General features: G+C 47.5%; 1 protein-coding gene across 9 annotated transcripts in view; it reads left to right on the plus strand.

Moving 5' to 3' along the window:
• Positions 1–14497, plus strand: part of SYT16 (synaptotagmin 16) — a 130666-nt gene that overhangs the window by 77215 nt on the left and 38954 nt on the right. The window lies entirely within an intron of this gene.

The raw sequence follows: 14497 nt of genomic DNA on the forward strand, positions 1-14497 counted from the left end.
AGGGAGGGGGGTAAATGAGGGGGAGGGGGAATGTATATTCCTATGACTGGATTTGTGCCTAGGAGAACAAGTGCAGGTGCAGCTACTCTGGACCAAAGGGGGATGGACACCCTTGGGCCACTGCTGCGCAAAACTGGTTGGCCTAGTTCGGTTTGAGTCTGGTCTGGACTCAAACCAGACCGGGCATGTTCGGTGACCTGGGCATGCAAGTGGCCTCCAAAATGGCCACCGTGAGCCAGAACTGGTTCTGGGCACATCCCTGCCAAATAGCACTTCAACAAATGGGAACGGCAGAAGGGCAGCGTGGCCTATGATGCCTGTGATGGCCACGGCCCCTGCATGTGACATATGCAGGCATGTGGCTGGTGCACACTCATACACGTGCACACACGAGACAAGCAATGGGAAGGAGGGAGCCATCGGCAAGAGCTTGCCCCATGGCTGCTGGTGAGCTCCCTATGCCCCCGATACAATGCATCCTGCTACTCTCTGATGTCACGGGGAGACCTGCTGCCAACTGGGTACAGAAGCGGGGCTGCTGCCCAAACCAGAAGCCCTGTGCTGAATTTCTCTCTCCTCGCTTAACATGTAGTATAGCTTGCCTCGTGCCCTGATACCACGATGCTGGCTGGGAGGCAGCTGCTTAGTGACACCAGGGCCGGGTGTTGGTTATTCTCGATGTTGAGGAATCGTCCATTTAAAAGGGTTGTCTCCCACTCCTCCAGTCCAATACTGCTTGGGGCGACTCACAGGCAGTACAACTAATAAAGCAATTGGAAATGGAAGAACTTGATACAGGACTGCCATTCACAGAGGCAACCCTGTGTTTCTTATGTAGCTCTTCCCTCTGTTAGTGAGAACCTGATTCCAGCCAAATGGATGTTTGTTTTTAAGCTTCCCATCTGGTCTTGATTCTCCTCTGAATTATGGAGGTAGTACAGCATGTACAATTTGTGCCATAGGTGCTTATTTGCAGAGACTTGAATGCCCCTGTAGCCTTCCCCTGACATATCCCTGGCGGTGGCTGTCACGTATCCAGCTGCACTACCCTCACCCATCCAGAGGTGTTCTGCTCCCTCCAATGACTCCACGTTTTGGCCCAACTAGCTCAGTATTGTCTGCATGACTGAGAGTGACTCTCCAAGGCTGCAGGTAGGAATCTTTCCTAGCCTACCTGGAGACACTGCCAGGGATTAAAGCTGGGACGTTTTGCATGCAAAACGGATGCTCTCCCACTGAGTAGTGGCCCCCGTCCCTTTCCATGACGCCTTTGGCCCAACCCCCTAGTATTAAGGCTAGTACTAATTAAGTCTAAATTCTGTGTATGAGGGGGGAAATTGCATGTTCTTCTCCAGCTTATCCCTACTTCTGCTTCTCTCCCCTGTTTCTCTCTCACTTCTATCTATTTTTACTTTGGTCCCTGTCCTAAACTGAACTATTTTCTCCCTCTTTGTAAAGCAGCATATTCACAGATGGTGCTATATAAATAAATGTAGGATAAAGATGGGTAGCACTTCTTGCTGCAGATTCTGGTTCCTAGGGATACCAGTCATGTGTTGTCGTCCCCCGTCCATGTCTCTTATCTGATAGCGTTGCTTTGTACCAACACATCTGGTAGAACACTGTGTGTTTTGCATCATTAAAGCCGATGAAGATAGTTGGTCTTTAAAGCCATGCATGAGGGGAGACAGAAACCTGATCAACTCTATTAAGAAATGTGGTTTCATCCCCATGTTTACATGAACATGTTGTTACAGTACGTAAGGCAAGACACATGTCCACAGCGGGACCCTTGGCAGCAAGGGCTGACCCAGACGAGGATGTGGGAACGATACCAAAGGGAGACAAGAAGATTCTAATGCACAATTCTAAACATTTATTGAATGACAATCAAAATATACATTCTCATTTGGGGAATCAATAGAATAGGTACCAAATGGTAGTGCTAGCAAACCAAATTGGCACCAAGGAGCTGCCACCACATGTAGAGTGACCTCCTGCCCACACCCACCTTTCAGCCCTATTTTAGTTGCCAGGATTCCCCTTTACAAGCCTCCAGAACTGACTTGTGGATCTGCAATTCCGTTAAAATTGAGTTCGAACTGAATTAAGCGGTCCCATGCACACCCCTGCCTCTGGGGTGTCCCTCAAAGACCATATTATCCCTATTTTGAAAGAGCTACATTGGCTGCCAATAAAGTCCTTAATGAAGTGGGCAATGGGAAAGTGTGCCTTCGAGTCGGTGTCAACTCCTGGCAGCCACATAGTCTTGTGATTGTCTTTGGTAGTATACAGGAGGGGTTTACCATGGCCTCCTCCGACAGAGTATGAGATGATGCCTTTCAGCATCTTCCTGTATCGCTGCTGCCCAATATAGGTGTTTCCCATAGTCTGGGAAACACACCAGTGGGGATTTGAACCGGCAACCTCTGGCTTGCTAGTCAAGCCATTTCCCCGCTGTGCCATTAGGCAGCTAATGAAGTGGGTACAGGATATTTAAGATAATACATTCTCCATCATAAACCCTGCCCCCTATTAAGATCATCTGGCCTGATCTTTCTGCAGTTGCCACCAACTTGTCTGGTGGTGACTCAGAGTTGGACCTTCTTTATCGTCGCCCCAAGGCCTGCTGGAAGAAGCGCTGCACCGACTTGGTTAGCTTTTACGAAACTTTAAGACACACTTGCGCAACCAGGCGTTGAGTTAAAAATTTAAATTGTTTAAACTTTTTTTTTAAATGGATGTACTTTAATTTTGGTGTGAACCATGTGAGTCATTGGTTGTAGGCGGTTTTAAATATGCAAATAATGTCTCGTTTGATTTTATAATTATCAGGGCATCTTGGGCTCCCTAGTCTGAGAACTGTTACTGTGAATGTGAAAGGGGGGCTCCCACGCCTCCCCTCTTCACTGCCTAGGCGGCCTGACTTCCTCTTGACCACAGTGCTGGATGCTGTTCTTCATTCCTCATAACATGGTTCCACTGTTAGCCGCAAGGCCCCATTTCCAGATGTTTTGGATGATGTGTGTGCCCTATTGCAAAGTTCTCTCTCTTGCAGAAGTAACCTAGCAATTGTGAAACCCTCAGGAGTGAATCAGTCTAATGTTTAACTCCTGAGCCTTCAACTGGGGGAACATTTTCTAGCCTACTAACTGCAGCCCGTAGCTGCAAATTAAAGAGTAGACTTTGTGTTGTGGTACCAGGAACACCAGGGTTTGGTTCGCTATGAAATGTGGAGCCGAAAAAATACCTCCTCTCCATGCACACCTTGTGGGATCCTCCCAGATCTTCATATCAGCTTGCAACTCCAATCAAATCTTTGTGCTGCAGCAAGATGCAAGGAGACAGACGTACCTTTCAAAAAGGAACTGCTGGAGCAACACCTTCCTCCTTCCAATTTGAGATTCATATTGAGCAAGGCAAAACTTTCTGTTGGACTTTGGTTGTCTGATGAAGGAAAAACCTTTGAAATTTTCCGGTACTCTTTGCTAGACATGAATGAGAACCTGGTTTTCGGGATATAAACTGTGTATTATAATTGTAATTAAAATATTATGTAAAATATTTGTCCTTTTATGTCATTGATTGTCAGTGGGGGGAAAGGAAGGGGCAGTCTTTAGGCCAGGCCTGCTCAACTTCGGCCCTCCTGCAGATGTTGGCCTACAATTCCCATAATTCCTGGCTATTGGCTTCTGTGGCTGAGAATTATGGGAGTTGTAGTCCAAAAACAGCTGGGGGGCCTAAGTTGAGCAGGCCTGCTTTAGGCTCTTAAGATCGACTTTCCTTTTTAAAATTAGGAGCCTGAGGCCTACCAACTGGAGCCAGGTGCAAAATGGCAGTTCAGGGGACAAACATATACTTCAAAGGAAGGACCAGGGTACTCTGAACACACGCTCAGCCCAGCAATTAGTTTTCAGTATCAGAACTGAGCTGACAGTCTCTTCATGCAAAAAACTACTCCTGATTTCCCTCAGAACTTCAGTAGTTTCAGCAGCCTTATCTAGGCCAGGGTTCTGAGTCTCAGGTCTCCAATGTTGTTGGACTGAAATCCCCCGATCCCCAATCCCTATGGCCATTGCAACAGGAGATAAAAACGTAAGAGCAGCCTTGCTGGATCAGGCCCATGGTCTGTCTAGTCCAGCATCCTGTTGCTCACAGTGGCCCACCAGATGACTTTGAGAAGCCCATAGGCAAGAGCTGAGGGAATGCCCTCTTTCTTGCTGTTGCTCCCCTGCAAATGGTGTTTAGAGGCATCTTGCCTCGGAGGCTGGAGGTGGCCTAGAGCCACCAAACTAGTAGCCACTGATAGACTTGTCCTCCATGAATTTGTCTAAGCCCCTTTTAAAGCCATCCAAGTTAGTAGCCATCGCCATTTCCCATGGCAGACAAATCCGTAGATTAACTATGCACTGTATTAAAAAGTACTTCCTTTTGTTGGTCCTACATTTCCTGGCCTTCAGTTTCAAGGAATGACCCATGGCTCTACTGTTGCGAGAGAGGGAGAAAAATTCCTCTCTGTCCACTCTCACCATGCATAATTTTGTACACTTCTATCATGTCTCCCCGTAGTTGCCTCTTTTCCAAACTAAAAAGCCCCAGATGCTGTAGCCTCGCCTCATAAGGAAGCTGCTCCAGACCCCTGATCATCTTGGTTGCCCTCTTTGGCATCTTTTCCAGTTCTACAATAATGTCCTTAAGATACAGTGAGCAAAACTGTATGCAGTACTCCAAATGTAGTCGCATCATAGGTTTGTATAAGGGCATTATAATAAGAGCATTTGTATTCTCAGTCTCCTTCCTAATGACCCCTGGCATGGATTTTGCCTTTTTCACACCTGCCGCATATCTCTTCAACACTTTCCCAATGACGGCCATTGTGGTTGGGGAATGATGTGGGTTGCAGTCCAACAAAATCTGAGGACCCAACAACATCTTGAGAACCTCTGATCTGGGGTCAGGGGAAGGAAGCCTTTTTGTTGCTTTTGCTAAACAGTTGGGAGTTGGAAACCTTTGCTGATCTATTGTAAATCACTCAGGACATCTGCTGGTAGATCTCAAATCAAGATCTACCAGCAGTAAGATTACTGCTGCACCTGCAGTAAGATTAGTTCTATTCCTGGCTCTGTCAGGCTTCTTCCTCTTCACCTTCACGCCTTCCCTCCTACTAGTCCCACTTAATTTTATTCTTGCAACTCTTCAGATCCTTCTATTGACATGAAGCATGTGAAAAGCTCAGGAGGACGTCCTCCTCCAGGTCCCCTTCAGACCATCTCTGCCACACCCACGCCATACCGATCGCGTGGGTGTGCAGCTTGGCGGAGTATGGACAAGCAGTCAGTCATGTGGGGGAAGGTAGGTATGTGGGGGTAGGTATACTCCAGCCTTCCCCCCGCCAGCTCTTGCTAGCCACCAGGGATTTTGGTCGTGTGAATGACCTTATTGAGGAAAATAAGTGCTCATAAATTATGAACAAATTTCTCCTTGCTTTTTAAGCTCAGTTTAAAAAACAACCACCACCAATAACACTCTCTCTGTGTTACATTCTTTTTGGAACGTTGCTTCTTGACTGTAGTCTTAATGTGCTGTCTCCCCACCCCCACTCCCCCCAAATATAATAGATGCTTTTAACGATAAATGGGCACAAAACAAGTGCGACGCTTGAATACTTTTTGTTGCCATAGAAGCACTTCTGGCAGCTCACAGAAGGACCCTTTTGCTAGGAGTAAAGTACTGGAAGAAAATAGATACTCTTCATTTAGCAGTAGCTGATGATTAAGAAGCAAAGAGCCCTTATCGTCTTATTCCAACATAGACTTTATTCTGTGTGTATGTTATGCAAAAGGCAACAGGAGTCCTAGAGAGTCTTGCTCAGCATCTTAAGAAGAAGATACATGGGGGGCGGGGGGCGGGACATCTCTAGTGGTCGAAGAAAAGGCAACCCACATAAAGTCAGGTGTAACAGTTGTTGAGCAGTAATTTGGATCATCTGTAGTGAGAATGCTTCCAAATATATCTCTTCCCCACTCCCAAATTGAGGGGCAATCTCATTCTGCAGATTTTGAGAATATTTCAGTTGGTGGAGGGAGTTTCAGTCTGAGGATAGCACCAATTGGCTACTGCCTGTGAGGTCACCAACCCTAGCATCTCAGTCCTTGGACACACGCACGCACAACCAATTGAGAATGACTAGACAAGCTTAGATGTGCCACGTCTGAAAATGAGAAGAGTGCAGACCTTTTGGAGCATTAGGGAGGGACAGGATTGATGCCTAAACTGGCGTTTGACATGTTGCCGCATGTGTGCAAGGCAACTCATGATTCTGGGCAAATGTTGAGCACATGCTGTGATATTATATCTGACTTCACTTGCACCAGCTGAAAATCCTATCAATTCCAGTATTGATTAGGTAATTGACTAGTGATTAGTACCTTTAATTTCAAAGAAGCAGGCTTTCTAATTCCCCAAGTGGTTCTGCTTAATAGGTGTTCTATGTTCCATACATACCCGGACATAAATGGTCAGAAACTGCTAGATGGCTTTCTCCAGAGTTAAAATATTGTTATTTGCAAAGCTGTCTTGAGAACCAAAACCAGTTCCACCACCATTCTGGCAAGCAAGTTTGATTCAAGCACCCAAAATTCATATTGGCTGATAATGTGTTGTGCCGTAGACAGACCATAGGTGTTCTGTTTGTTTGTTTTTTAGAATGGGAAATAGTATGACAAGCATTGCTTTCTTAAGTATGTGAACTACAGTCTGAGCTGAGGACAAAGATGTTTGAAATATTCTTATGTAGCTGAATTCTTTGGCCAATACCGCATTAGTGGCTTTCCCACACAGACCTCTCTTGAGCTTTGTGTGTGCTTTGTGCTATGCACTTACCTGCTGATGTAAGGGTAAAGTTGTGCTGTCGAGTCGGTGTTGACTCCTGGCGACCACAGAGCCCTGTGGTTGTCTTTGGTAGAATACAGGAGGGGTTTACCATTGCCATCTCCCATGCAGTATGTGACGATGCCTTTCAGCATCTTCCTATATTGCTGCTGCCTGACAGAGGTGTTTCCCATAGTCTGGGAAACATACCAGCAGGGATTCGAACCGGCAACTTCTGGCTTGCTAGTCAAGTCATTTCCTGCTGCGCCATTAGGTGGCTACCTGTTGACTTAGGGGATTGCTAATTGGGTACAAATGTAGTAATGGAAGTGCATCTATTGGATTGTACCCATTGGACCTTTTCATTGGTCTGCCTGCAGTTGGGGACCCATCCTTCCAAAACATTCATATAGCACCTCACATTGACAAGAACAGTAATGCTAGGAATGCCTTCCCTTTGTTCTGGAATGCATCACTTGTGGCTGTCAGTGGGGTAGGGAAAAAAGAAGGGAGCAGTTTTGGGACCTCATCTAGTTCCAGCTGATGTTTGTTTTGAGGACAAGTAACAGATGGTAGGACCTGCAAAAAATCAGCACAAGCATCGCTTGCAAAAAATGGTTTAACTGCTTGAGTTCTCATCAGAGATGTTGTTGGTACTGGATAAGGCTCCACTATGAAAACTCAGCTGCTCTGTTCCATGCTCTTGCCCCAAATAGGCTTTGGATATACGTGTGTGAGAAGCACACTGATGACATGAGGTGCAGAATTGGGCAGCCAAATGATCAGGGGCCTGGAGCAACTTCCTTATGAGGCAAAGCTTACAGCATCTGGGGCTTCTTAGTTTAGAAGAGAGGTGACTAAGGGGAGACATGATAGAGATGTATAAAATTATGAATCGAGTAGAGAGTGGACAGAGAGAAATGTGTCTCCTTCTCTCACAACACTGGAACCAGGGGTCATCCTATGGAAACTGATGGCCAGGAAATCCAGGACCCATATAAGAGGGATCCCCCCCACCAGGACATGATCTTGGGAATTGTCTGCCACGGGATATGGTGATGGCCATTAGCTTGGATGGCTTCAAAAGGGGCTTAAGCAAATTTATGGAGGGGCAGGTACAGGCAAATTCATGGAGGGCAAATTCATGGTGGGCTAGTAGTCTGATGACTATAGGCCACATCCAGCCTCAGAGGCAAGATGCCTATGAGTGCCAGATGCAGGGGAGCAACAGCAGGAGCGAGTGTGTGCCCTCAGCTCTTGCCTGTGGGTTTCCCAGAGGCATTTGTGGGAAACAGGATGCTGGACTAGAAGGGTCTTGGGTCTGATTCAGTAGGGATTCTTATGTCCTGTCCTTTTCCTTCTAATTCTCATCGCACAAAGTAACTAACAGCCAATAATTTGGGGGACAGGCAACACGCAGCACAGTTATCTCATGCTGGGAGCTGCTGGGGCTAGATCTGGCAGCCCCAGGCTCTGTGCACAACTGTCTCATGGGGCGAGCCACCAAAGCACTTCTTTGAAGCACTTCTCCAGGGAGTAAAGGGTGCCTCCACATACCCTGGCTGGCTGCTGGATCCTATTGGGAAGGGCGATGAAGCGTTCCTGGGTGGGGCTTTGCCTAGGAAGAGGAAAACCTCTAAGGTGCACAAGATACCTCTTTGCAACACAACTTACAAAGAAGTCTGGTCTCTGCAGAGCTGTGCTGCAGTTTTACTCTAAAGGAGGTGGGCATAATAAATCGATACCTTCCTCCTGCTTTGTTCCTCTGTTGTTGCTGCCTTGTTTCTCTCCCGTGGGGCTCTGCCTGGGTCAAGGGCTCTCAAACTTGAGTCCTCTGTTGTCTGACTACAGCTCCCATTAACCCCCCAGCCACAGTGGCCTTCGTTGTGGCTGGGAATCATAGTCTAAAGATTCAAAAACAAGTGGTGCAAAACTGTTTGTTGATGAAAATGACATGACTCCCTACTCGTTTTAAGGAATATTGACAAACACACCACCGCTGAAGATTTATATACCACTTTAGTCCCCAAACCTGTGTGTGTGTATGTGTACGCACACACGCACACGGCTCCCTGTCCCCCAAAGGGCTCACAATCTAAAAAAGGAAATATAAGATAGGCACAAGCAATAGCCACTGGAGGGATGCTGTGCTGGGGATGGATAGGGCCAGTTGCCCTCCTCCTGCTAAATAAAGAGAATCACCACTTTTTAAAAGTTGCCTCTTTGCTCTTTTAGCAGGGGTAAGCTTTTCTTGCAGAGTACAGAACTTCCTCTCTTACTAGCTACTGGTAGGTTTTGTAATCTGCAAGATAATGATTATCCCACGAAGAGGAGGCAGGGATTTGTTTTTCATCGATAGGCAGTTCTGTGCCACTTGCTTTTTGCATCTTCAGCCTTGCTGTTGTGGTGTCCCTCGTCTCCCCTCCCCCAACTCTTTTGGGAGTCATAGTCAGACAACATCTGGGGACCCAGTTTTGAGAACCTCCCTCACGTCTAGGCAGTGGCCGTCTCTTCTGCCCTTCGGCTTGCATTTCCCAGTCCCTGTTCAGCTGCCTACAGCTCAGCTCCCAACATGGGCTAATTGAAGCTAGACTTCATGAGCGGGAGAGAGAGATGGGGCCTCTTTCCACGCCTCTCACAATCTGCAGTTCTGCCCAGAAATATGGATGCTTTAGCTACATCTCAAGTGCTCGCAGCAAGCAAGTAAACAACCCGAAAAGTGTTCTGTTGACAGCTGACAGTATTTGGCATTTGCAACCGGGGAGATAATAGTCTGAATTAAAGCACAAGAGAATGAGAAGCAGCTTCACCTTGAATGGTTTAGATAAGCATCGGAGCTTCCACCCCCAGTTCTCCGTCCTTTAACTTTTGTGTGGATGGATAAAGGATCGCTCTGCCCTCTCTGGCTGATACTGTGTTTTTGTTTGCTGCAACAGAAATGAGCCTGATGATCTATGAAAGGTGGCGGGGGGGGGGGGGGAATGGAGCAGCAGAGTTGGTAGGCAGTTAAAATAGCAAAATTGATGGCTTCCTAGTGACTGTGAAATAAGAGCGGTGCTAACTAATAACTATATTCAGATTGCACTCAGGATTTTTTTTAGCGTCTTTGTTAACTAATATGAATATTTACCCAGTTCACATTTTCTGCTAAAAATAAAGAAGCTCAATCTGAACTCGCAAGCAGCCCAAAAGAACCACTGGGGGCGGTTGATCTTTATTGGGCGGGGGGCAGGAAATGAAGCAGCATGAGAACTGGGAGCTGCACCCTAGAGCAGGGATTCTCAACATTGGGTCCCCAGATGTTATTGGACTTCAACTCCCATAATCCCCAGCCAGAGGACACTGGGCCTGGGGATTATGAGAGTTGAAGTCCAATAACATCTGGGGACCCAACGTTGAGAATCCCTGCCCTAGAGAATATTGGGACGCTCCCTTTTCTTATGGAATTATTGTACTTATTGACCCTGGGATAGCATCGTTTGGGGTGCTGCTTGTGCCATCTCAGAAGTGGGGTTTCAGTTCTAGAGGAGTGTTTGTAGTTCAGTGGTGAGAGCAATGCTTTGCATGGGTCCCAGGACCTTGTCCACAGCAGCTCCAGTTTAAAGGAGAGGGCTACCATATCCTGACATTCCACATCCGGGCGCCTAATTTGCATATTATGTAAATTGGCTTGAAAATAATTTTTGAGCAGAATAGTTATGGAGCAAAACTAGTTTGCTCCATAATGCTGCTTCTGCAAGGGCTAGAGCTTAGCCTTTCCTTTTTAATGAAAGCTGAAATCCAGGCGAATCTAGGTGGGCTAAGCAGTCTGGGTGAGATGCTTAAAATCCAGGTGAAACCTGGAATTTCGGGGGGGGGGCATGGTAACCCTTCTTATGGAGCAGGGCCAGGAGATCCTTCTGAGGCCCTGGAGAATGCTCCCCGTCAGAGTAAAGCAGGGCTTGCACAACTTCAGCATCTGTAGTAGGGCTAACTTTGTGTGCATTGCTGGATTTGACCATAGTGGGCGAGATGGAGCACTACCAGTCTGATGCTGTTAAGACATCATATTGATACTTGAAATGCTTATGCTGGCTTTGGCAGCCCAACTCCATATTCCTTAGGGGATGGCTCTTAGGGTTAGGCGAATAGATACTTGGAGCCATGTTCAGGCCCTTCAGTTCTGTGTTGATGGCAAATATGTGCCAATTTTAGTAAGTTGCCTGTTTGAATATATGAAGCTGGCTGCTACTGAGTTAGGAACATAGGAAGCTGCCATATACTGAGTCAGACCATTGGGCCATCTATCCCAGTATTGTTTGCTGCTCCAAGGTTGCAGACAGGAGTCTCTCTCAGCCCTATCTTGGAGATGCCAGGGAGGGAACTCAGAATCTTCTGCATGTAAGCATGCAGATACTCTTCCCATCCCCTAAGGGAAATACCTTGCTGTTCTCACATGCGGTCTCCCATGCAAATACAAACCAGGGTAGACCCTGCTTAGCAAAGGGGACAGTTCATGCTTTCTACCACCAGGCCAGCTCTGGAGCCTTGGTCCATCTTGCATAGGTGATCAGAATCACCTATGCAAGGACTGCACAGCTTTGGCTGTCCAGCTGTTTTTGGACTATGACTCCCATAGCCCCTGACTATTGGCCATTGTGGCTGGAGATGATGGGCATTGTAGTCCAGCAGCTGGAGAGCCAAAGTTGTGCAGCCACGGTCTACACTGGCTGGCAGTGGCTCTCCAGAGTTTCGGAGAGGGGTCTTGACCATTCTGTGCTGGAGATGGCCGGGGTTAATTCTGGCACCACCTCTCTTCCCATTTGCCAGGCAGAGAGGCTTGATGCTGGTATCTGGGGGCAGGGTTCCAATTTGAGTCGTCATCCTAATTAATCTGTCACCTGAACAGTCCTTTGGGATAATGGGATTGCGGCTTTGACAGCAACTCAGAATCCGCAGAAGAGCAGTTTTCACCAGCGAAGACTGGGTGCGCCATTTGTCTGCCTCGCTCGAGTAATTTGTACGGAACAAAAGCAAAACATTTAGATGAACATATTGGAGAATGGCAGGATGGGTGCCAGCTAGTTCAGGGATACGGAAGGAGTTGGGGGTTTGCTCAGTAAGAGCAGCAGCTGGTCATGTGGCTTTTAGCATGACTCAGTGGGACTAAAGAGCAAAGAAATGAATTGGAAATGAATTTACTGACAGTGTTTACGGAGTTTTCTCCGTATACTTGGCATTTGTGTCGCATGTTTAGAGTGTTTGGTGCATCTCACAGACCTTCTATCTCAGTCATTTTCCCAACCCTGTAAAGAAGCCCAACTTCATTATCCCTATACTTGCAAGATGGGGGGCGGGGCAGTTTGCTGGAGCTGAGGGTATCGCTCTCTTGCTTGAGTGCGCCCTGGGAGAATTGCTCAGCCGCCATCAAGGCTGTGGCCCAGAGAGATCAGAGGTGGGTCTTGGGACTCCCAGGTGGCCCTTCTGAGGGTTCTGGGTGGCTGCCGAACTCTGCATGGCCCCTCCCAAACAAAGCATCTGGGCTATTCTAGTATGGTGAAGGTGCTCAGAGCTTTTCTGTGTTAGAGATCTGTTGCCCCATTCATGGAAACATTGGCACACACTCTGCCCAGTGATTTCAATTTAAATATAACCCTTTAGGTTTGTCTCACGATTGGCAAAATGGCCTCCGTTACTTGGAGGCCAGCGGACATGCTGCTACTGCAGTTGGAGTGGAAGGGGAGCCTGGCTGGATCCGACCCAAAGCCATAGAACATGGGAACATGGAAAGTGGCCTTATACGGAGTCAACCCGTTGGTCCGTCAAGTCCAGTATTGTTTGCACTGACTGGCAGTACCAACAAAAAGTGGACAGTAGCCTAGAATGCAGAGCAATAAAGAAAAAAGAATAAAGCAGACACTGCTATACAATTAGGGTAATGTGAACATGATAGATCATATCTTAATATAACACTAGCCGACCCTGCACAGATCATCTGTGCGCTATTTGGGTCAGCCCCGCCCCACACACCGGCATGCCCGCCTTTCTGGCTGCCCCCCCCCACTTGCCTCTGGTGTCCTCCTCTGCTTCGCTCCCCCCTCGCGCTCTTCAGGAGCCCGCTGCCGGCCACTGCGGCCAGGCCCGAAACTGCCACTGCTTCGCCACTAGAGCTGAGCGTGCCGCCTCCCTGTCGCCACCTCCCTGCCCGTTACCTCCTGCCACTGCTTCCTGACTCCTTGGCGTGGCCGGGCCTGCCGCCGCCGCCTCCTCACCACCGCCACCATTCCCCCCCGGCAGCAGCCAACTGCCTCCTGTAAGCCTCTACCGCCCAGCCAATCCAGAGAGCCTCCAACGCCCATCCGCTGGGTGCCAGGACACATCCCCACGGGTACGTCTACGAAGATTAATATAATAGATATTTCAATCTAATAGATCATATTGCATTACATTACAAAGTTTATGATGAACTAACAATGTACAGCATAAGATCTATCTATCTATCTATCTATCTATCTATCTATCTATCTATCTATCTATCTATCTACCTGGTGGCGCAGTGGTAAAACTGCCACCCTGTAACCAGAAGGTTACAAGTTCGATCCTGACCAGGGGCTCAAGGTTGACTCAGCCTTCCATCCTTCCGAGGTCGGTAAAATGAGTACCCAGAATGTTGGGGGCAATATGCTAAATCATTGTAAACTGCTTAGAGAGCTCCGGCTATAGAGCGGTATATAAATGTAAGTGCTATTGCTATTGCTATCTATCTATCTATCTAATTTATTTATTTATTCGATTCTATACCGCCCTTTCAAAAATGGCTCAGGGTGGTTTACACAGAGAAATAATAAATAAAGAAGATGGACCCCTGTCCCCAAAGGGCTCACAATCTAAAAAGAAACATAAGGGAGACCAGCCACAGTCACTGGAGGTCCTGTGCTGGGGGTGGATAGAGCCAGTTGCTCTCTCCCTGCTAAATAAAGAGAATCACCACGTTAAAAGGTGCCTCTTTGGCAATTTAGCCAGGGCTCTTAGGCTTACCCATTGCTAATCCCATGCGTGGCAGCACTCGCGAGAGTTCGTAAGCAAGCTGCTGGCAGGGGACGAGGAAAGTGGCAGTGCTGAGGTGGGAAACAAAACGGCAGTGGTGGGAAGGACAAAATGGTGGGGACGGGGGGCAATCGAGAGAAAACGGCAATGGCAGCAGTGGTTGGGCAAGAAAATGGCGGCAGGTGGGGGAAGAAAGCGGCAGCAAGTGGGCTGGGAAAGAAATTGCCGGTGGGCGGAGTAGACTATTATTTATTTATTTATTTCAATTTCTATACCACCCTTCCAAAAATGGCTGAGGGTGGTTTACACAGAGAAATAACAAACAAATAAGATGGCTCCCTGTCCCCAAAGGGCTCACAATCTAAAAAGAAACATAAAATAGACACCAGCAACAGTCATTGGAAGTACTGTGCTGGGGCTGGATAGGGCCAGTTACTCTCCCCCTGCTAAATAAAGAGGATAGCCATGGTAAAAGGTGCCTCTTTGCCCAGTTAGCAGGGGTTTAACTAGAGGCACAGATGCTCTGTGCCCGGCCCAGCTAGTATATTGTATTTTGTATGTCTTTTAAGAGATGAATGGGACACTGGCCTCTACACTGGCT

This window comes from Hemicordylus capensis, chromosome 1, assembly GCF_027244095.1.
Source record: "Hemicordylus capensis ecotype Gifberg chromosome 1, rHemCap1.1.pri, whole genome shotgun sequence".
In the NCBI taxonomy this organism is placed as follows: domain Eukaryota; kingdom Metazoa; phylum Chordata; class Lepidosauria; order Squamata; family Cordylidae; genus Hemicordylus; species Hemicordylus capensis.